Below are 23,580 nucleotides of genomic sequence, written 5' to 3'. Positions count from 1 at the left end.
TAGCTCTCATCCGATTGGCTGATTTGAATTTGAAGGCTCAAATCAGCCAATAGGAATTCAAGGGCCACCATTTTTAATCGCGTACCTTGAATTCCTATTCAGTGTACGGCGGAGGTCGTATGAAGAGGATCCTCCAAGCTCCATGGCTCCGCGGTTTTCAGTTCCAGCGTCGCCGATCTTCAGTTCCAGCGTCGACGGTCTTCAGCTCCGCGGTCATCGGTCTTCAACTCCTCCACTCCGCGCCGGCTGGTTCCTGGAAGAAGAAGAGGTCGCCGCTTGGAAGAAGACTTCACCGCCTGGAACAGGACCTTCTCCGCCGGTCTTCAGGACAGGTAAGGACCACCTGGGGGTTAGACTTAGGTTTTTTTTAAGGGGGGGATCGGGGGGGTTTTAGAGTAGTGGTGTGTGGGTGGTGGGTTGTAATGTGGGGGGGGAAATGTTCTTTTTTCACAGGTAAAGAGCTGATTACTTTGGGGCAATGCCCCGCAAAAGGCCCTTTTAAGGGTTATTTGTAATTTAGTTTAGGGTAGGGAATTTTTTTTATTTTGGGGGGCTTTTTTATTTTATTAGGGGGCTTAGATTAGGTGTAATTAGCTTAAAATTCTTGTAATATTTTTTTTAAACAACTTTTTAATTTACTTCCATTAACAAGACTTTTTGAGTCACCAGCTCCTACTGAGCATGTGCAAGAATTCAAAGGATATACGTAAATTCATTTGTGATTGGCTGATGGCTGTCACATGATACAGGAGGAATGGAAACAGACACATAACTTAAAAAATATGTCAGAAAAAAATCTACTACTCATTTGAAGTTCAGACTAAGGGGTACATTTATCAAGCAGCAGATGCTGCTTATTCCGCGTGAGCCTTCCGGCTCGCCGAAAACAGTATTGAAGAAACAGCGGTCTTAAGATCAAATCTTGTCCGCCCGACATTTGCATTATTATTTTTTTTTTTTTAAGTTTTAAATGTTTTTATTGAAATAAATTAACTTCAGGTACAAAAGTAAAAAAATTAAAACCATCCGTGGAGCACACAGGCTCCTATTTACAAGAATATAAAGAATCTAACAAGTTCAAACACATGGGAGTAATATTTGTGCATGTTATACAGAGTAATACCAGTATAAGACTCTTTAAAGTAGGTACAAGGGTGAGGGGGGGGGGGGAAGGAAGGAGGGGTGGGATGGGGTGTAGGAAGTTGGAAGGGAACCTTATCATAGGAATAGGCTATATGAGGCTACTTAACGTGTGTTTGTCACAACATTCGGAGACCAGGTAGTGTCATAGCGCGTCTAGTCTGCCCATATAAGTTCGAACAGATCTGAATTGTTTAAAGTGTAAAAGATGCTTTTCTCCATACTGTAAATATATGCCATTGAATTTAAGATGGAGGGACAATTTGGGGGGGTCGTGCTTTTACATGATTTGGCTATTGGGGAGGGATCCAAATTAAGTCAGGTAAGCATAAGTGGTGCGGTAATGATGCCTGTTCTATGGTTTTCCATTTACTGGAAGACTCTGTGGCGCCCCATTGTGCTATATGTGTGAGCATTGCTCCTTCATAGTAATGAAGGATCGAAGGGGAGGCAATCCCTCCTCTGTGTAAAGAGCTCTGGAGGATTTTATGCGCTACTCTGGGGGGTTTGTGTTGCCATATGTATTTCGTAAATTCACTTTGGAATTGGTGTAGAAGGTATCCTGGGACTCTAAATGGGAGGCACCTAAAGAGGTAAGTGATTTTGGGTAAAAAAAATAATTTATGCTTACCTGATAAATTTATTTCTCTTGTAGTGTGTTCAGTCCACGGGTCATCCATTACTTATGGGATATATTCTCCTCCCCAACAGGAAGTTGCAAGAGGATCACCCAAGCAGAGCTGCTATATAGCTCCTCCCCTCACATGTCATATCCAGTCATTCGACCGAAACAAGACGAGAAAGGAGAAACTATAGGGTGCAGTGGTGACTGGAGTTATAATTTAAAATTTAGAACCTGCCTCAATTAGACAGGGCGGGCCGTGGACTGAACACACTACAAGAGAAATAAATTTATCAGGTAAGCATAAATTATGTTTTCTCTTGTTAAGTGTGTTCAGTCCACGGGTCATCCATTACTTATGGGATACCAATACCAAAGCTAAGTACACGGATGATGGGAGGGACAAGGCAGGAACATTAAACAGAAGGAACCACTGCCTGTAGAACCTTTCTCCCAAAAACAGCCTCCGAAGAAGCAAAAGTGTCAAATTTGTAAAATTTGGAAAAAGTATGAAGTGAAGACCAAGTTGCAGCCTTGCAAATCTGTTCAACAGAGGCCTCATTCTTAAAGGCCCAGGTGGAAGCCACAGCTCTAGTGGAATGAGCTGTAATTCTTTCAGGAGGCTGCTGTCCAGCAGTCTCATAGGCTAAGCGTATTATGCTACGAAGCCAAAAAGAGAGAGAGGTAGCCGAAGCCTTTTGACCTCTCCTCTGTCCAGAGTAAACGACAAACAGAGAAGAAGTTTGTCGAAAATCTTTAGTTGCCTGTAAGTAGAACTTCAGGGCACGGACCACGTCTAGATTATGCAAAAGACGTTCCTTCTTTGAAGAAGGATTAGGACATAAGGATGGAACAACAATCTCTTGATTGATATTCTTGTTAGAAACAACCTTAGGTAAAAACCCAGGTTTAGTACGCAGGACTACCTTGTCTGAATGAAAGATCAGATAAGGAGAATCACAATGTAAGGCAGATAACTCAGAGACTCTTCGAGCCGAGGAAATAGCCATCAAAAACAGAACTTTCCAAGATAAAAGCTTAATATCAATGGAATGAAGGGGTTCAAACGGAACACCCTGGAGAACTTTAAGAACCAAGTTTAAGCTCCACGGAGGAGCAACAGCTTTAAACACAGGCTTAATCCTAGCCAAAGCCTGACAAAAAGCCTGGACGTCTGGATTCTCTGCCAGACGCTTGTGTAAAAGAATAGACAGAGCAGAAATCTGTCCCTTTAGTGAACTAGCGGATAAGCTCTTTTCTAAACCCTCTTGTAGAAAAGACAATATCCTAGGAATCCTAACCTTACTCCATGAGTAACTCTTGGATTCACACCAATATAAATATTTACGCCATATCTTGTGGTAAATTTTTCTGGTAACAGGTTTCCGAGCCTGTATTAATGTATCAATAACCGAATCCGAAAACCCACGCTTTGATAGAATCAAGCGTTCAATTTCCAAGCAGTCAGCCTCAGAGAAATTAGGTTTGGATGGTTGAAAGGACCCTGAATTAGTAGGTCCTGCCTCAGGGGTAGAGACCATGGTGGACAGGACGACATGTCCACTAGGTCTGCATACCAGGTCCTGCATGGCCACGCAGGCGCTATCAGAATCACCGATGCTCTCTCCTGTTTGATCCTGGCAATCAGTCGAGGAAGCAACGGAAAAGGTGGAAACACATAAGCTATGTTGAAAACCCAAGGGGCTGCTAGTGCATCTACCAGCACCGCTCCCGGGTCCCTGGACCTGGATCTGTAACAAGGAAGCTTGGCGTTCTGCCGAGATGCCATGAGATCCAGATCCGGTTTGCCCCAACGAAGAATTAGTTGGGCAAATACCTCCGGGTGAAGTTCCCACTCCCCCGGATGAAAAGTCTGGAGACTTAAAAAATCCGCCTCCCAGTTCTCCACACCTGGGATGTAGATCGCTGACAGGTGGCAAGAGTGAGACTCTGCCCAGCGAATTATCTTCGAGACTTCCAACATCGCTAGGGAACTCCTGGTTCCCCCTTGATGATTGATGTAAGCCACTGTCGTGATGTTGTCCGACTGAAATCTGATGAACCTCAGTGTTGCAAACTGAGGCCAAGCTAGAAGAGCATTGAATATTGCCCTTAATTCTAGAATGTTTATTGGGAGGAGTTTATCCTCCTGAGTCCACGATCCCTGAGCCTTAAGGGAGTTCCAGACTGCTCCCCAGCCTAGTAGGCTGGCATCTGTTGTTACAATTGTCCAATCTGGTCTACGAAAAGTCATTCCTTTGGACAGATGAACCCGTGATAACCACCAGAGAAGAGAATCTCTGGTCTCCTGGTCCAGAGTTAGCAAAGGGGACAGATCTGAGTAATCCCCGTTCCATTGACTTAGCATGCATAGTTGCAGCGGTCTGAGATGTAGGCGTGCAAATGGCACTATGTCCATTGCCGCGACCATTAAGCCGATCACTTCCATGCACTGAGCTACTGATGGGCTTGGAATGGAGTGAAGGACACGGCAAGCATTGAGAAGCTTTGATAACCTGGACTCCGTCAGGTAAATCTTCATCTCTACAGAATCTATAAGAGTCCCTAGAAAAGGGACCATTGTGAGTGGTAACAGAGAACTCTTTTCCACGTTCACTTTCCACCCATGCGACCTCAGAAATGCTAGAACTATCTCTGTATGAGACTTTGCATTTTGAAAACTTGACGCTTGTATCAGAATGTCGTCCAGGTACGGAGCCACCGCTATGCCTCGTGGTCTTAGTACCGCCAGAAGAGAGCCCAGAACCTTTGTAAAAATTCTCAGGGCCGTAGCTAACCCGAAGGGAAGCGCTACAAACTGGTAATGCCTGTCTAGAAAGGCAAACCTTAGGTACCGATAATGATCTTTGTGAATCGGTATGTGAAGGTAGGCATCCTTTAAATCCACTGTGGTCATATATTGACCCTCTTGGATCATGGGTAGGATGGACCGAATGGTTTCCATCTTGAACGATGGAACCCTTAGGAATTTGTTTAAGATTTTTAAATCTAAGATTGGTCTGAAGGTTCCCTCTTTCTTGGGAACCACAAACAGATTTGAATAAAACCCTTGCCCCTGTTCCGTCCGCGGAACTGGGTGGATCACTCCCATCACTAAGAGGTCTTGTACACATTGTAGAAATGCCTCTTTCTTTACTAGGTTTGTTGATAACCTTGACAGATGAAACCTCCCTTGTGGAGGAGAAGTTTTGAAATCCAGAAGCTATCCCTGAGATATAATCTCCAACGTCCAGGGATCCTGTACATCTCTTGCCCAAGCCTGGGCGAAGAGAGAGAGTCTGCCCCCCACTAGATCCGTCTCCGGAAAGGGGGCCCTGACTTCATGCTGTCTTAGGGGCGGAAGTAGGCTTTCTGGCCTGCTTGCCCTTGTTCCATGACTGGTTGCCTTTCCAACCCTGTCTGTAACGAGCAGTAGTTCCTTCCTGTTTTGGAGCGGAGGAAGTTGATGCTGCTGCTGCCTTGAAATTACGAAAGGCACGAAAATTAGACTGTTTGGCCTTCGATTTGGCCCTGTCCTGAGGAAGGTTGTGGCCCTTACCTCCAGTAATGTCAGCAATAATTTCCTTCAAGCCGGGCCCGAATAAGGTCTGCCCTTTGAAAGGAATGTTTAGTAATTTAGACTTAGAAGTTACATCTGCTGACCAGGATTTAAGCCAAAGCGCTCTGCGCGCCTGTATGGCGAATCCGGAATTTTTAGCCGTAAGTTTGGTTAAATGCACTACGGCATCCGAAACAAACGCATTAGCCAGCTTAAGGGTTCTAATCTTGCTCAGAGACTCATCCAATGGTGCTGTGCGAATCGCCTCTTCCAGAGACTCAAACCAGAATGCCGCTGCAGCAGTGACAGGCGCAATGCATGCAAGAGGCTGTAATATAAAACCTTGTTGAATAAACATTTTCTTAAGATAACCCTCTAATTTTTTATCCATTGAATCTGAGAAAGCACAGCTATCCTCCACCGGGATAGTGGTACGCTTGGCTAAAGTAGAAACTGCTCCCTCCACCTTAGGGACCGTCTGCCATAAGTCTCGTGTGGTGGCGTCTATAGGGAACATTTTTCTAAATATCGGAGGAGGGGAAAAAGGCACACCGGGTCTATCCCACTCCTTACTAATAATCTCTGTAAGCCTCTTTGGTATAGGAAAAACGTCAGTACACACCGGCACCGCGTAGTATTTATCCAGCTTACATAATTTCTCTGGGATTGCCACCGTGTCACAATCATTCAGAGCCGCTAACACCTCCCCTAGCAACACGCGGAGGTTCTCAAGCTTAAATTTAAAATGTGAAATTTCTGAATCCGGTCTCCCCAAATCAGAACCGTCACCCACAGAATGAAGCTCTCCGTCCTCATGTTCTGCAAATTGTGACGCATTATCAGACATGGCTCTTGTGTCATCGGCGCGCTCTGTCCTTAACCCAGAACTGTCGCGCTTGCCTCTTAACTCTGGCATATTGTATAATACTTCTTTCATAACATTAGCCATATCATGTAAAGTGATTTGTAAGGGCCTTGATGTACTTGGCGCCTCAATCCCACGCACCTCCCGAGCGGGAGACGAAGGTACTGACACGTGAGGAGAGTTAGACGGCATAACTGCCCCCTCGTTGTCTGTTGATAATTTTTTAAGCGGTACAGATTGATTTTTCAAAGTAACATCAATACAATTGGTACACATATTTCTATTGGGCTCCACAACGGCTTTTAAACATAATGAACATGCATATTCCTCTGTATCAGACATGTTTAAACAGACTAGCAATGAAGCTAGCAAGCTTGGAAAATACTTTCAATAAGTTTGCAAGCAATATAAAAAACGCTGCAGCGCTTTTAAAAAACACAGTTGAATAACAAAAAAATAATTCAGTTATAGTCAACAATTCTTTAAATGTATTAATTAGCAGAGGATTGCACCCATTAGCAACCGGATGATTAACCCCTCAGTACCCAAAAAAACGGATATCAAATTAATATTAAACGTTTTTATCACAGTCTAACACACTGTCACAGGTCTGCTGTGACTGATTACCTCCCTCAAAAAACGAATTTTGAAGACCCCTGAGCTCTCTAGAGACGTCCTGGATCAAGGAGGAAGAAGCAGGAAGACTGTGCTAGAATTTTAACTGCGCAACAAGGCGCTAAAAAGAGGCCCCTCCCGCTCATTTACAACAGTGGGAGACCTGATATAACGGTTTCTATGCAGAAATATACGTTAGCCATGTGGAAAAAAAATTCATGCCCAAAGGATTTATCACCAAAGTACCTCACAAAACGAATAACATGCCAGTAAACGTTTTGAAAATAAACTTCTTTAAATGTCATGCAAAGTTATTACTAAGCCTGCAACCAGTCGCTTCCACTGCAGATAAGGCTTAAGCATTATTTCAGTATTAACAGTATTTTCACAGTCAAATTCTAGTCCCTAGAAAATAACTCTACTGTGCATACATTTATCAGCCTGATACCAGTCACTACTACTGCATTTAAGGCTGTACTTACATCATACGGGTAACAGCAGTATTTTCTTAGTCAATTCCATTCCCAGAAAATATTGTACTGCACATACCTCATTTGCGGTGGACCCCGCATGCTATTCCCATGTTCTGAAGTTACCCCACTCCTCAGAATGTTGAGAACAGCCAGTGGATCTTAGTTACGCCTGCTAAGATCATAGAAAACGCAGGCAGTTTCTTCTTCCAAATACTGCCTGAGATAGAAAAACAGCACACTCCGGTGCCATTTAAAATAACAAACTTTTGATTGAAGAATAATTAAGTAAAAACTCCAACTCCTCCCGCGACCTCCTTCTTTGTTGAGGGTTGCAAGAGAATGACTGGGTATGACATGTGAGGGGAGGAGCTATATAGCAGCTCTGCTTGGGTGATCCTCTTGCAACTTCCTGTTGGGGAGGAGAATATATCCCATAAGTAATGGATGACCCGTGGACTGAACACACTTAACAAGAGAAATGACATTTTGAGAGCCGTTAGTCTACCTATCCATGATATGTAGGTGTAATTCTATTTGTCTTTCAGAGTGCGTAACTCAGAGAGCAACGGTAAGTAATTTTCTTTAATCATCTGTGGGATATTGTTCGATATCTTAACTCCTAAGTGTGAAATATAATTATTAACGCAATGGACTCTATACTGGGTCTTAAGGGTATCTGCTGTATCTTGGGGGAATCCCCAGGTGAAAATTTCAGTTTTATCTAAATTTAGTTTATAGAGGGACATATGGCCAAAGGATTCCAGGATTTCCCTCAATCTAGGGAATGAGGATAGTGGGTCAGAGGAAAATATTGTTATATCATCGGCAAATAGCGCTATTTTATGGTTAGTGCCATGATGCCGTACGCCATCTATTTTCTTATCTTGCCTGATTTGTTCCGCAAGTGGTTCTATTGCAAGGGCAAAAATCAAAGGTGAAAGGGGGCACCCCTGTCTAGTGCCATTGGAGATTGGGAAGGGGAGTGAAAGGAATCCTAGTCCCTTAACCATTGCCGAAACAGTGGAGTAGAGTGCCTGAATCGCCGTAATAATCTGATCTGGGAAACCAAAGGTCTTAAGGGCCTCCCATAAATAAGACCATCTAACGCGGTCAAAGGCTGTAAGGGTTACTGTCTCTTTAAGGCTGTTGTGCATGTGAATTCTCATCTCATTGGTTACCTCCTCTATATATTTCATCATTTCCTGCTGCACTTTGCTTAGTATTTTGGTAGTAAGACTACATTTAAACCTGAGCTGAACTTAAAGTGAAGGTAAAGTTAACATGTTTAGATGATTGCAAATGTAAGTAGCCTAAAAATTAAGGGTAGTTTAATTCATCAATTTTGTTACTTCTGAATATTTACCGATTTATCAGCCGTTTTACACTGGAAACTAACCGTTCTGTAATCTGCCCGTTTTTTTTTTTTTGTTTTTTTTGGGAGCTAGGTCACGTTCTTAGAGTAGCCAATCCTATGTCTGGCCGTTAGGCGGCCGTCATTTGACGTCACTTAATTTGTATTCATTGTGCGCATGGGTTAGCTACACTTCCTGTAGCTTGTAAGCCGTGCTCGTTCAAGATTATCGCATGCGCAAATAGTCCTCAATCAAGCAACTCGCCTGGACGCAGTGTGTTTATAAACATGGATGCAACGGGGATTGACGCATGCGCTTTAGATCGTCATTGTTTTTAGTCGCACAGGCGCAATTAGATGTTACGGCGTGATGTGCAAGCTTTCAGAGAATCGCGAACGCGCATTTACAATACGTATAGAGCGGGTGGGAACGCTCTATACGTAATACTCAAAGAAACCAGGAACTAACTGGAGGGTGGAGCTATAAGCGGCCGAACAAGAAGAGAAAAAGTATTTATTTTGTATTTATATATATACAAATATGTGATAAAAATTTAGCGATCTTGCCATATATTAAGTAATTAACATAATACTGCTTTCAATTGCGGAAAACTTTACCTTCACTTTAAGGATATCTTTACATTTTTCCAGCCTGACTCATAGCATTTGTGGCAAACTGAACTAACTTTTACATTCTGGGAAGCTTGCCAACACTCTCATACAAAGTATCCAGTTACGGACTCACTTCAAGCATAAACTAGGATTGATACAAATGTTGCAATTTCCTTGCTATGGAGCTCTCAGTGTGTTTCAATAAAGTGCCTGTAAATATTTCCCTGCATTTCCACTGACAATTTGGATGTTATACACTGAAACTGAATAGAGATTGGAATTCAGAGACTCCGCAGCTGCAGTAAGGACACTCCTCAATTCAGCTGACCACAGGATTGGAAATCCCATCAAGCTGCAAGTAGTTTCATTTTCACTTCTCACTGTTTGTGTCACGCTGTTCCGCAGCACTTATCTCACAGAGACTGTTTCCTGAAATTACTCTCATGCTGTGAATGCTTGTCAGTTATTTACCTAACTAAGAGGAGCTGCAACCTATCTCACTATACTCCTGGATATTACTCTCATGCTGTGAATGCTTGTCAGTTATTTACCTAACTAAGAGGAGCTGCAACCTATCTCACTATACTCATGGATATTTCTCCATGCTGTGTGTGCTTGTCAGTTATTTACCTAACTAAGAGGAGCTGCAACCTATCTCACTATACTCATGGATATTTCTCCATGCTGTGTGTGCTTGTCAGTTATTTACCTAACTAAGAGGAGCTGCAACCTATCTCACTATACTCATGGATATTTCTCCATGCTGTGTGTGCTTGTCAGTTATTTACCTTACTAAGAGGAGCTGCAACCTATCTCACTATACTCCTGGATATTACTCTCATGCTGTGAATGCTTGTCAGTTATTTACCTAACTAAGAGGAGCTGCAACCTAACTCACTATACTCCTGGATATTTCTCCATGCTGTGTGTGCTTGTCAGTTATTTACCTAACTAAGAGGAGCTGCAACCTAACTCACTATACTCCTGGATATTACTCTCATGCTGTGAATGCTTGTCAGTTATTTACCTAACTAAGAGGAGCTGCAACCTATCTCACTACACTCCTGGATATTACTCTCATGCTGTGAATGCTTGTCAGTTATTTACCTAACTAAGAGGAGCTGCAACCTAACTCACTATACTCCTGGGTACTTCTCCATGCTGTGTGTGCTTGTCAGATATTATCCTAACTAAGAGGTAGTGCTAGTATATATAAGCTCCTACAAAACAAGAGCTATTCTTAAGAGACTCAGTTCCTAGTATAACCTCTCCTGTCAAATCAGTTATTCCATTTACGAATACATTGATTCTAAAGCCTATATTGAGCGGTACTTACCAGCTTATCAATTCACTATACATCTTGAATTTCACTCCATTCATAGTGAGATTCCAATGCTCTAGTGATACAAACCATTATTTAAGCAACTTAATCTGCAATTGTGTTCCAATTCTATATAAAAAACTATCTAACTATAAATACCCTAATATAATACTAAGCCCAAAATATTTACAATGGAACCAGCAGATCTTCCACAGATCGTATATAACCTTTCCCAAAAGGTTGATCAGTTAGCCCAGGCTGTACATGATTTGCAAGTGGAAAATCAATCACTAAGGGGCATTATCAGAGATTCCATCTCTCCACAAACCTCTCAGGTGCAGCAGTTACCCGAACCCTCTGTATCCCTACCAGAGCCTTTTTCGGGTAACAGGAAGAATTATAGGCAGTTTAAGAACTCCTGCCATCTGCTATATAACCTAAGACCCCGAAGTTATCCCACAGAGAGGATTAAGGTACTCGGTACTATATCCTTCCTAAGAGGAGAACCCAGGACCTGGGCAGATAATTTGTGCAAACACAACGATCCAGTTCTGGCAAGCTTAGGTGAGTTTTTCACTGCCATGGATGACCTTTTTCATGATACTGACATACAGATGTCTGCTGAAGCTTCCATGAGAAGTCTGAAACAGGGTAAAAGACCTGTCAAAGAATACATTACGGACTTCAAATTGTATGCTGTAGACTCTCAATGGAGTCAGATTGCTTTGCGAAATCAATTTCGTTTGGGTCTTTCCGAAGCACTGAAAGACGAACTCGCCAGAATAGAGCTTCCTAAATCTTTGGAAGGAATCATGAGAACCACACAACAACTGGATAGGAGACTACGCGAAAGGAAGGCGGAAAGATTCTCCTCAGATGTCAGTCCAAAAAGTTTAACCAGTCCCATCTCTCATTCTTCACCACAACCAAGAGCACCTGCAATACCTATGGAGATAGGTGCAGTAAGAGGACCCTTAACTTCAGAAGAACGTTACCGCAGAAAAACCAAAAATCTGTGTATGTATTGTGCCAATCCGGCTCACTCTGTACAGGACTGTCCCATACTCTTAAAACTAAAGAAAAGTAAGTACTCACAAATTAACTCATCAGTCCAAGGAGACAAAATGTATACTTATGCTATGTTATCCCTTTCTCTACAGTGGGATCTAGATCAAGTGATGACTGATGGGATTATTGACTCCGGAGCCTATGGATGTTTCATCGACCACCATGTTGTAAAATCTAATAAAATACCCACTATTCAAAAGCATACTCCTGTCTCAATTCGTATGATTGATGGTTCTACTCCCAAAAAAGGGCCTATTACACACCAAACAGTACCGATTACTGTATCCATTAATGGCCACACTGAATTAATATCATTTGATGTTTTAAGCTCACCTCATTTTCCAGTGGTTTTGGGTATAAAGTGGTTACAGCAACATAACCCGCAAATTACTTGGTCGCCTTTTACTATTCATTTCAATTCAGATTATTGTTCACAGACATGTATGCACACACATACTGTTCTCCAGACAGAGATTACTAACTCTCAGATTCCTTCCCATTACTCTGATTTTACAGACGTATTCAGCAAAACCGAAGCAGAAAATCTACCCCCACATCGACATTACGACTGCCCGATAGATTTACTTCCTGGCTCAACTATTCCTTATGGACACCTCTATCCATTGAGCCAACCAGAATTAAATCATTTAAAGGAGTATCTTGAGGAAAATCTCAGAAAGGGCTTTATCAGGGCCTCTACCTCTCCAGCCGGCGCAGGAATGTTTTTTGTCCGGAACAAAGACTCATCCCTAAGACCTATAATAGACTACCGGGAGCTGAATAAACGCACCATAAAGAACCGCTATCCTCTTCCTCTGATACCAGAGCTGATTGAGCGATTATCTGAAGCAAAGATCTATACAAAACTCGACCTAAGAGGAGCATACAATCTTGTGAGGATAAAAGAGGGCCACGAATGGTTGACCGCTTTCAGAACCCGGTACGGTCTATATGAGTACCTTGTAATGCATTTCGGCCTGTGCAATGCTCCAGCCACCTTCCAGCACTTCATCAATGATGTGTTCAGGGATTTATTGGATGTATGTTTAGTCATATATCTAGACGATATCTTGATATATTCTAAAAATGACACTGAACACATCAAACATGTCCGAAGGGTCCTCTCTAGGCTTAGAGAGCATAAATTATATGCCAAACTCGAGAAGTGCATTTTTCATACTAATCATGTTTCCTTTCTTGGATATGAAATATCCCCAACTGGTATTACCATGCAAACCCAAAAAATTGATGCTGTAAAGAATTGGATCATCCCCAAAACAAGAAAAGACCTGCAAAGATTTCTAGGGTTTGCGAACTACTATAGGAAATTTATCAAGGACTTTTCCAAGTTAGCTAAACCACTTACTACTTTAACCAGTACTTCTGTACCATACATATGGAACAACGAAGCCAATGAAGCTTTTTCGTTATTAAAGTCTAGATTTACCACCGCACCGATTCTAAACTTTCCTGATCCAAGCCTCCAATATCTGCTTGAAGTAGATTCATCAGACTTTGCACTTGGTGCAGTGTTATCCCAACAAAAATCTCTCAATGATCCTATTCATCCCGTATCCTACTATTCCTCAATGATGACTGCCTCTGAAAGGAACTATTCGATTGGAGACAAAGAACTCCTTGCAATAAAACGCTCACTGGAGAAATCTTCTTGAGGGAACCACTCTTCCCATCATTATACTCACAGATCACAAGAATCTTGTTTATTTGCAAACCAGTAAAACTCTATCGGCAAGACTGGTCCGTTGGAGTTTGTTCTTTTCACGATTCAATTTCAACATCGTTTACAGACCAGCTGCAAGGAACGGCAAAGCTGATGCTCTCTCTCGGTTACCCGAGAAAACTGATTCTATGAAGATACAGACTAGCATCATTCCCACCGAACGAGTTGTTGGACTCACATCTGATATGTTGACTGAGCTTAAGAGATATACCGCCAACGAAACTCCACCATCTAACTACTCCCTAGTGATGAAGGATGCATTATATTATCATGCACAAAGGATCTATGTACCTAAACAGTTGAGAACTTTAATCCTTCAAACCCATCATGATACCCCCTTATCTGGTCACCCTGGGGTTCGTCGTACGATGGAATTGATATCACGAACGTTCTGGTGGCCTAAACTGAAAGAATCCGTTCAGGAATTTATACAAACATGTGAGATTTGTGCAGTGTCCAAATCAGAAAGAAAACCGCCTTATGGATTGTTGATTCCATTACCAGCACCAAAAAGACCTTGGCGACATATATCAATGGATTATATAGTTGATCTTCCGTCTTCAAATAATCAAACGACTATCCTGGTAGTAGTAGATCTGTTTACCAAAATGGGGCATTTCTTACCTTACCATAAGTTACCTACCTCCTCTGAGACTGCTCATCTATTTTTAGATAACATTGTGAAACTGCACGGTTTCCCAGCCATTATAACAACAGACAGAGGGACACAGTTTACGTCACGATTCTGGACCAAGTTATGTGATCTCACTAAAATACAACATCGCTTTACCACATCTTTCCACCCACAGACCAACGGACAGTCAGAGAGGTTAAATCAATGGCTTGAGCAATACCTCCGTTGTTACTGCTCATATCACCAAGAAGACTGGATAAAATTCCTAGCTATAGCCGAATTCGCCTACAATAATGCAGTAAATTCATCAACTAAATTCTCTCCATTCTTTGCAAACTATGCATTCCATCCTGATTTTGCTTTTTCCTCTCCTGACAATCTGAATTCACCCTCGATAGAAGATTTCCATGATTCATTACAACAAAATTTCCAAATTATACACCAGAATATACTGAATGCTCAAAACACACAAAAACATTATTACGATCTTCGTAGAAGACCTCCACCATACACTGTGGGTGATCAAGTCTGGCTTTCTACCAAGAATCTGAGACTACAAATCCCATGCAAAAAACTGGCTGGTCTTTTTATCGGACCTTTTCCGATCATCCGTATTATTAATGAGAATGCAGTGACCCTAAAATTACCTGACAGCATGAAAATCCATCCTACATTTCATATATCACTTTTGAAACCATATACTCCAACTAGACAAACCCAGCTTGGTTTACCTGCACTTCCACCAACGATGGAACAGGATGTATACGAAGTTCATTCTTTACTGGATTCCAGGTACCACAAGGGGGAATTGCAATATTTGGTACACTGGAAGGATTACTCCTCTGATGACGACACTTGGGAGCCTGCCTCGAATCTCAATGCCCCAAGATTAATTACATTGTTTCATAGAAGACACCCTGATCGGCCTAGACCCACAACTGTGGCACAGTTGTCTTGAGGAGGGGGTCATGTAAGGGTTACTGTCTCTTTAAGGCTGTTGTGCATGTGAATTCTCATCTCATTGGTTACCTCCTCTATATATTTCATCATTTCCTGCTGCACTTTGCTTAGTATTTTGGTAGTAAGACTACATTTAAACCTGAGCTAAACTTAAGGATATCTTTACATTTTTCCAGCCTGACTCATAGCATTTGTGGCAAACTGAACTAACTTTTACATTCTGGGAAGCTTGCCAACACTCTCATACAAAGTATCCAGTTACGGACTCACTTCAAGCATAAACTAGGATTGATACAAATGTTGCAATTTCCTTGCTATGGAGCTCTCAGTGTGTTTCAATAAAGTGCCTGTAAATATTTCCCTGCATTTCCACTGACAATTTGGATGTTATACACTGAAACTGAATAGAGATTGGAATTCAGAGACTCCGCAGCTGCAGTAAGGACACTCCTCAATTCAGCTGACCACAGGATTGGAAATCCCATCAAGCTGCAAGTAGTTTCATTTTCACTTCTCACTGTTTGTGTCACGCTGTTCAGCAGCACTTATCTCACAGAGACTGTTTCCTGAAATTACTCTCATGCTGTGAATGCTTGTCAGTTATTTACCTAACTAAGAGGAGCTGCAACCTATCTCACTATACTCCTGGATATCATAGTTGCCAACATTTCAAAAATATTTCCAGGGACACTTTGCAGCTATCAATTACCTGCATTGAAATTTTAACCACACCCCCTGCCCTAAAGCTCCGCCCACTTTGCCAAACCCACATAATTAGCATAATTAAGCTCCGCCTATTTATTATGGTGGGAAAAAAAGCTAAATAAAGAACCAGTTTAAAAGATTACATGCCCTTATGTCTCACTCCTGTGCAGACTCAAAATGGATCATTCAAACAAAAGTCACATTCTGTGGCTTTGTATTTAGAAATTAGCAGTCTGACTTTAATATATATACAATATTATATATAACATGGGGAGCAGTTATAGGTGCAGTTAGGGGAGGGGACATATGGAGCAGTTATAGGTGTAGTTAGGGGAGGGGACATAGGGAGCAGTTAGGGGAGGGGACATGAGGAGCAGTTATAGGTGCAGTTAGGGGAAGGACATGGGGAGCAATTATAAGTGCAGTTAGGGAGGGGACATGAGGAGCAGTTAGTGGAGGAGACATAGTGAGCAGTTATAGGTGAAGTAAGGGAGGTCACAAGAAGAAATTATTGATCATTAACAGTTATAGCTAGCAGAATTTACACATTTAATATGTTTACATGTAACTGGAATGTAGAAAAAAATACATGTTTGCACAACTCCAAGCTATATTTGTGGCGATTAAAAGGTCTGTACAAGTTGGATTTAGAGGGAGAAAAACATTTGAATGCAATATATTTGTAACCTTTCATATGCCAGACAGAATTACCCTCTGTGCACCACAGCATCTCTGGAAGCAAGGAGTTAATCACTTAGGGGTTGGTCTTGTTTAAGTAAATGAATCTCTCCCCTGTATGTATCACCATTTCACTGAGTTACTCACATGCTGTGCTTTGTAATAGTAAAGGTTAAGTGCCATAAAAGTCCCATATTTGTTCTAATAATTCATCCACCATTTCTATCTCACATGCAGCTCACACGCAATTTAACTCAGACAGCAACAAGTTAATAGGTGACTTTTGTTACCTCCTCAGAACTCCGTGATCTAAAATAAATGATGAGACCCCGGCCAGCAGCTGACAGGCATTCCTCCCAAACACTGACACCGTGGGATATGCTCTCTGCATCGTCTGGTGATCACAAGGAATGCATTTTTGTTATGCGCAGCATTCAGTTCCCTGATGCTGTTGTACAGTTTATTTTCCCATCTAAATAATAACTTTCAAGGAAGCACATACAGTATTTGCAAGTTGGCTTCTGTAGTGTACTATATAAATGGTAAATGCTGAATTATTTAAATGATAAATTTGTTCAGAATAAAGTAAAACTATACTTCATGAACAGTAAAACAGTAGCAGACAACGTTAACTGCGAGAATAATTGAAAACTTTATCTGGGGCTTTATTTTTACTTGCATATGAAGGGACAAATATATTGCTGGGGGTGAGGAATAAAAAAGCGAGACAGACACAATACACTTTAAAAAATAAAATACCTTTGTGTATTTAAGATAATAAACTGGCTTACACTGTGCAGATCAGGAGACTAAGGAGTTGTGCTGTTTACCATCACACCAGTTACACGCTGCACGGAGGTATCAATCAGAGGCACATCAACAACCGTTACCCGCGCCAAATGTGATGTCACTGCACAGCCAGCTGACGGGGAGGAGAAACTGACTTTTTTTTTTAATATAACAAACTTTATTAACAAAACACTGTCAGTTAACTCAAGTGATTTATAAGCCACAAAACGGTTGCCGGGACAGTCCGGGACATTTAAATGGCCGGGACTGGGTCCCAAATTCCGGGACTGTCCCGGCAAAAACGGGACAGTTGGCAACTATGCTGGATATTACTCTCATGCTGTGAATGCTTGTCAGTTATTTACCTAACTAAGAGGAGCTGCAACCTATCTCACTATACTCCTGGATATTACTCTCATGCTGTGAATGCTTGTCAGTTATTTACCTAACTAAGAGGAGCTGCAACCTATCTAACTATACTCCTGGATATTACTCTCATGCTGTGAATGCTTGTCAGTTATTTACCTAACTAAGAGGAGCTGCAACCTACCTCACTATACTCCTGGATATTACTCTCATGCTGTGAATGCTTGTCAGTTATTTACCTAACTAAGAGGAGCTGCAACCTATCTAACTATACTCCTGGATATTTCTCCATGCTGTGTGTGCTTGTCAGTTATTTACCTAACTAAGAGGAGCTGCAACCTAACTCACTATACTCCTGGGTACTTCTCCATGCTGTGTGTGCTTGTCAGATATTATCCTAAGAGGTAGTGCTAGTATATATAAGCTCCTACAAAACAAGAGCTATTCTTAAGAGACTCAGTTCCTAGTATAACCTCTCCTGTCAAATCAGTTATTCCATTTACGAATACATTGATTCTAAAGCCTATATTGAGGGGTACTTACCAGCTTATCAATTCAATATACATCTTGAATTTCACTCCATTCATAGTGAGATTCCAATGCTCTAGTGATACAAACCATTATTTAAGCAACTTAATCTGCAATTGTGTTGCAATTCTATATACAAAACTATCTAACTATAAATACCCTAACAAAGGCCTTCTCTGCATCTAACGAGATTACAGAGAATGGTTTGTTCAATCTGGCGGATTCGGTACAAATGTTTAATAGGCGCCTGGTATTGTCAGGGCCTTCACGGTGAGGGATGAACCCAACTTGGTCTACGTTTATAAGTTGCGGGAATAATTTAGATATGCGGGTGGCTAACAATTTGGCGTAAATTTTAACATCTAAGTTAATCAAGGAAATTGGTCTATAACTGGAACAAAGAGATGGGTCTTTTTGAGGTTTGGGGATGTTATTACAGTGGCTTCTAAAAACTCCCTAGCGAATTTCCCTTCTTCTCTAGCCTGGTTAAAAAACCTAAGGAGAAAAGGGGCTAGTTCATTTATATAGGTTTTATAAAAAGATGCCGAATAACCGTCTGGGCCCGGAGTTTTAAAGGCTTTCATATGTGTGAGGACATGTTTGATTGCTTTTAGTGTAAACGAGGATGAGAGTGATTCCTGGTCCTCTATTGGTAAGGAAGGGAGTTTAAGGTGATCTAGGAACAAACGAATTTCAGAGAGAGTGGCTAATGAGTGGCCTGGAGTGTCTTCTAAGTTATATAGTTTTGAATAAAATTTTTCAAAGCATGTGCCTATCTCTGAGGGTATTTGGTAGGTATGATTCCCGGATTGGATACGGTGAATTCTGGACGAACTCGCCCTGTTTTTGAGCTTATTGGCTAAAAGCATGTCTGCTTTATTACTCTTATAGTAAGATATCTGTTTTAACTGAAATAGGTTGGTTGGGTGCGTTTTAATTCCAACTGATTGATATGGTTCTTATCTTTGTGATTTGTTCTATGATAGTGTCCGAGGGTGTTGATCTATTAAGGAGTTCTAGTCGGCGTAATTCAATATGAGATCTAGAGAGGGGAAGGCCCGCAAGTTTTTTTTAAGATAAGCTTGTCTCTTGATTATGAGGCCTCTAAAAGTAGCTTTTGCGGCACCCCAAAGTGTGTCGTCCTGAACCTGTTTATTATCATTGGAATGAGAGTAAAAGATGATATCTTTTCTGAGAATTTCTTTAAAGGAGGCGCCCTAGAGGACGTGATGTGGAAGGCGCCAGGAGGGCCTTATGTTGGTTCGTTCTATTGAATGGAAAGTCACTATAACAGGGTCGTGGTCAGACCAGGGGCATAGGGAAATGTTAGAACATTTAACTTGGTCCAGGGTTTCTGCTGAGCAAAAGACATAATCGAGTCTAGAGTACGCTTTGTGGGGATGAGAAAAATGAGTGTAATCCCTATCTCTAGGATGGAGTGATCTCCATATATCATAATAATGAAATTGGGAAATAATTTGTCTAAATTTGTGGGAAAGTTGTGTGGAGTGGGCGGCCTGCTTTGTATGGCCAGTTTTTTTTCTATCTAGTATTGGGTCCCAGGTCATATTAAAGTCTCCAGCTAACAGGACTCTGCCTATTTTCACCCGGTCCACTGTGAGAAGAACACGTTTAAGGTATCTGGGTTGATGTGAGTTAGGGAGGTAAATGGAGGCTAGAGTATAGTCAATATGGTCTAGATTACATATTAAAATTGGGAATCTAGATTGAGGGCCTTTTAGGACTTGGATTTGTTTGTAAGATATTCTTTTATGGATTAGGATTGCGGTACCTCTGGCCTTCTTTAAGAAGGGAGTATATTCAAGTACAGTATAGTCTTTAGATATTGAGTAAAGAGGGTTATCAAGTGACCAATGCGTCAAAAAAAAAGAAAAGAAAAACCACATCAGGGTTATGGTGTTTAAGCGATCTAGCTAGAAGGCTACGCTTATGTGGAGAGTTCATGCCTCTGACATTATGGGTATTTTAAGGGGGGCATAGGAGGCTATAAGGGAGTAACTGAGTCAGTTAAGGAGAACTGACTGGGAGGGGGGAGGGAGTGGGTTAAAGTAGGTATAAGAGGAAGGGGAGGGGTTAGCGAAAAACAGAATTTATGTTTACCTGATAAATTACTTTCTCCAACGGTGTGTCCGGTCCACGGCGTCATCCTTACTTGTGGGATATTCTCCTCCCCAACAGGAAATGGCAAAGAGCCCAGCAAAGCTGGTCACATGATCCCCCCTAGGCTCCGCCCTCCCCAGTCATTCGACCGACGTAAAGGAGGAATATTTGCATAGGAGAAACCATATGATACCGTGGTGACTGTAGTTAAAGAAAATAAATTATCAGACCTGATTAAAAAACCAGGGCGGGCCGTGGACCGGACACACCGTTGGAGAAAGTAATTTATCAGGTAAACATAAATTCTGTTTTCTCCAACATAGGTGTGTCCGGTCCACGGCGTCATCCTTACTTGTGGGAACCAATACCAAAGCTTTAGGACACGGATGAAGGGAGGGAGCAAATCAGGTCACCTAGATGGAAGGCACCACGGCTTGCAAAACCTTTCTCCCAAAAATAGCCTCAGAAGAAGCAAAAGTATCAAACTTGTAAAATTTAGTAAAAGTGTGCAGTGAAGACCAAGTCGCTGCCTTACATATCTGATCAACAGAAGCCTCGTTCTTGAAGGCCCATGTGGAAGCCACAGCCCTAGTGGAATGAGCTGTGATTCTTTCAGGAGGCTGCCGTCCGGCAGTCTCGTAAGCCAATCTGATGATGCTTTTAATCCAAAAAGAGAGAGAGGTAGAAGTTGCTTTTTGACCTCTCCTTTTACCAGAATAAACAACAAACAAGGAAGATGTTTGTCTAAAATCCTTTGTAGCATCTAAATAGAATTTTAGAGCACGAACAACATCCAAATTGTGCAACAAACGTTCCTTCTTTGAAACTGGATTCGGACACAAAGAAGGCACGACTATCTCCTGGTTAATGTTTTTGTTAGAAACAACTTTCGGAAGAAAACCAGGTTTAGTACGTAAAACCACCTTATCTGCATGGAACACCAGATAAGGAGGAGAACACTGCAGAGCAGATAATTCTGAAACTCTTCTAGCAGAAGAAATTGCAACCAAAAACAAAACTTTCCAAGATAATAACTTAATATCAACGGAATGTAAGGGTTCAAACGGAACCCCCTGAAGAACTGAAAGAACTAAATTGAGACTCCAAGGAGGAGTCAAAGGTTTGTAAACAGGCTTGATTCTAACCAGAGCCTGAACAAAGGCTTGAACATCTGGCACAGCTGCCAGTTTTTTGTGAAGTAACACAGACAAGGCAGAAATCTGTCCCTTCAAGGAACTAGCAGATAATCCTTTCTCCAAACCTTCTTGAAGGAAGGATAGAATCTTAGGAATTTTTACCTTGTCCCAAGGGAATCCTTTAGATTCACACCAACAGATATATTTTTTCCATATTTTGTGGTAAATTTTTCTAGTTACAGGCTTTCTGGCCTGAACAAGAGTATCAATGACAGAATCTGAGAACCCTCGCTTTGATAAGATCAAGCGTTCAATCTCCAAGCAGTCAGTTGGAGTGAGACCAGATTCGGATGTTCGAACGGACCTTGAACAAGAAGGTCTCGTCTCAAAGGTAGCTTCCATGGTGGAGCCGATGACATATTCACCAGGTCTGCATACCAAGTCCTGCGTGGCCACGCAGGAGCTATCAAGATCACCGATGCTCTCTCCTGATTGATCCTGGCTACCAGCCTGGGGATGAGAGGAAACGGCGGGAATACATAAGCTAGTTTGAAGGTCCAAGGTGCTACTAGTGCATCTACTAGAGTCGCCTTGGGATCCCTGGATCTGGACCCGTAGCAAGGAACCTTGAAGTTCTGACGAGAGGCCATCAGATCCATGTCTGGAATGCCCCACAATTGAGTGATTTGGGCAAAGATTTCCGGATGGAGTTCCCACTCCCCCGGATGAAATGTCTGACGACTCAGAAAATCCGCTTCCCAATTTTCCACTCCTGGGATGTGGATTGCAGACAAGTGGCAGGAGTGAGTCTCCGCCCATTGAATGATTTTGGTCACTTCTTCCATCGCCAGGGAACTCCTTGTTCCCCCCTGATGGTTGATGTACGCAACAGTCGTCATGTTGTCTGATTGAAACCGTATGAACTTGGCCTTTGCTAGCTGAGGCCAAGCCTTGAGAGCATTGAGTATCGCTCTCAGTTCCAGAATATTTATCGGTAGAAGAGATTCTTCCCGAGACCAAAGACCCTGAGCTTTCAGGGGTCCCCAGACCGCGCCCCAGCCCACCAGACTGGCGTCGGTCGTGACAATGACCCACTCTGGTCTGCGGAAGCTCATCCCCTGTGACAGGTTGTCCAGGGACAGCCACCAACGGAGTGAATCTCTGGTCCTCTGATTTACTTGTATCGTCGGAGACAAGTCTGTATAGTCCCCATTCCACTGACTGAGCATGCACAGTTGTAATGGTCTTAGATGAATGCGCGCAAAAGGAACTATGTCCATTGCAGCTACCATCAAACCTATTACTTCCATGCACTGCGCTATGGAAGGAAGAGGAACAGAATGAAGTATTTGACAAGAGTTCAGAAGTTTTGATTTTCTGGCCTCTGTCAGAAAAATCCTCATTTCTAAGGAGTCTATTATTGTTCCCAAGAAGGGAACCCTTGTTGACGGAGACAGAGAACTTTTTTCTACGTTCACTTTCCACCCGTGAGATCTGAGAAAGGCCAGGACAATGTCCGTGTGAGCCTTTGCTTGAGGAAGGGACGACGCTTGAATCAGAATGTCGTCCAAGTAAGGTACTACTGCAATGCCCCTTGGTCTTAGCACCGCTAGAAGGGACCCTAGTACCTTTGTGAAAATCCTTGGAGCAGTGGCTAATCCGAACGGAAGTGCCACAAACTGGTAATGCTTGTCCAGGAATGCGAACCTTAGGAACCGATGATGTTCCTTGTGGATAGGAATATGTAGATACGCATCCTTTAAATCCACCGTGGTCATGAATTGACCTTCCTGGATGGAAGGAAGAATAGTTCGAATGGTTTCCATTTTGAACGATGGAACCTTGAGAAACTTGTTTAGGATCTTGTGATCTAAGATTGGTCTGAATGTTCCCTCTTTTTTGGGAACTACGAACAGATTGGAGTAGAACCCCATCCCTTGTTCTCCTAATGGAACAGGATGAATCACTCCCATTTTTAACAGGTCTTCTACACAATGTAAGAATGCCTGTTTTTTTATGTGGTCTGAAGACAATTGAGACCTGTGGAACCTCCCCCTTGGGGGAAGCCCCTTGAATTCCAGAAGATAACCTTGGGAGACTATTTCTAGCGCCCAAGGATCCAGAACATCTCTTGCCCAAGCCTGAGCGAAGAGAGAGAGTCTGCCCCCCACCAGATCCGGTCCCGGATCGGGGGCCAACATCTCATGCTGTCTTGGTAGCAGTGGCAGGTTTCTTGGCCTGCTTTCCTTTGTTCCAGCCTTGCATTGGTCTCCAGGCTGGCTTGGCTTGAGAAGTA

General features: G+C 42.3%; 1 protein-coding gene and 1 long non-coding RNA gene across 2 annotated transcripts in view; one reads left to right on the top strand and one right to left on the bottom strand.

Moving 5' to 3' along the window:
* The window catches only part of LHFPL3 (LHFPL tetraspan subfamily member 3), a 375,927-nt gene that overhangs the window by 96,524 nt on the left and 255,823 nt on the right, over positions 1 to 23,580 (bottom strand). The gene's annotated exons all lie outside the window — the stretch shown is intronic.
* Positions 11,457 to 11,828, top strand: LOC128662677 (uncharacterized). The gene is made up of 2 exons (XR_008402803.1): positions 11,457 to 11,641; positions 11,719 to 11,828. It is a non-coding gene; the product is annotated as an uncharacterized LOC128662677 (long non-coding RNA).

This window comes from Bombina bombina, chromosome 6 (assembly GCF_027579735.1).
Source record: "Bombina bombina isolate aBomBom1 chromosome 6, aBomBom1.pri, whole genome shotgun sequence".
Taxonomy (NCBI): domain Eukaryota; kingdom Metazoa; phylum Chordata; class Amphibia; order Anura; family Bombinatoridae; genus Bombina; species Bombina bombina.
The sequence above is the reverse complement of the archived record's forward strand: the minus strand, read 5'-3'. Positions and strand labels throughout refer to the sequence as shown.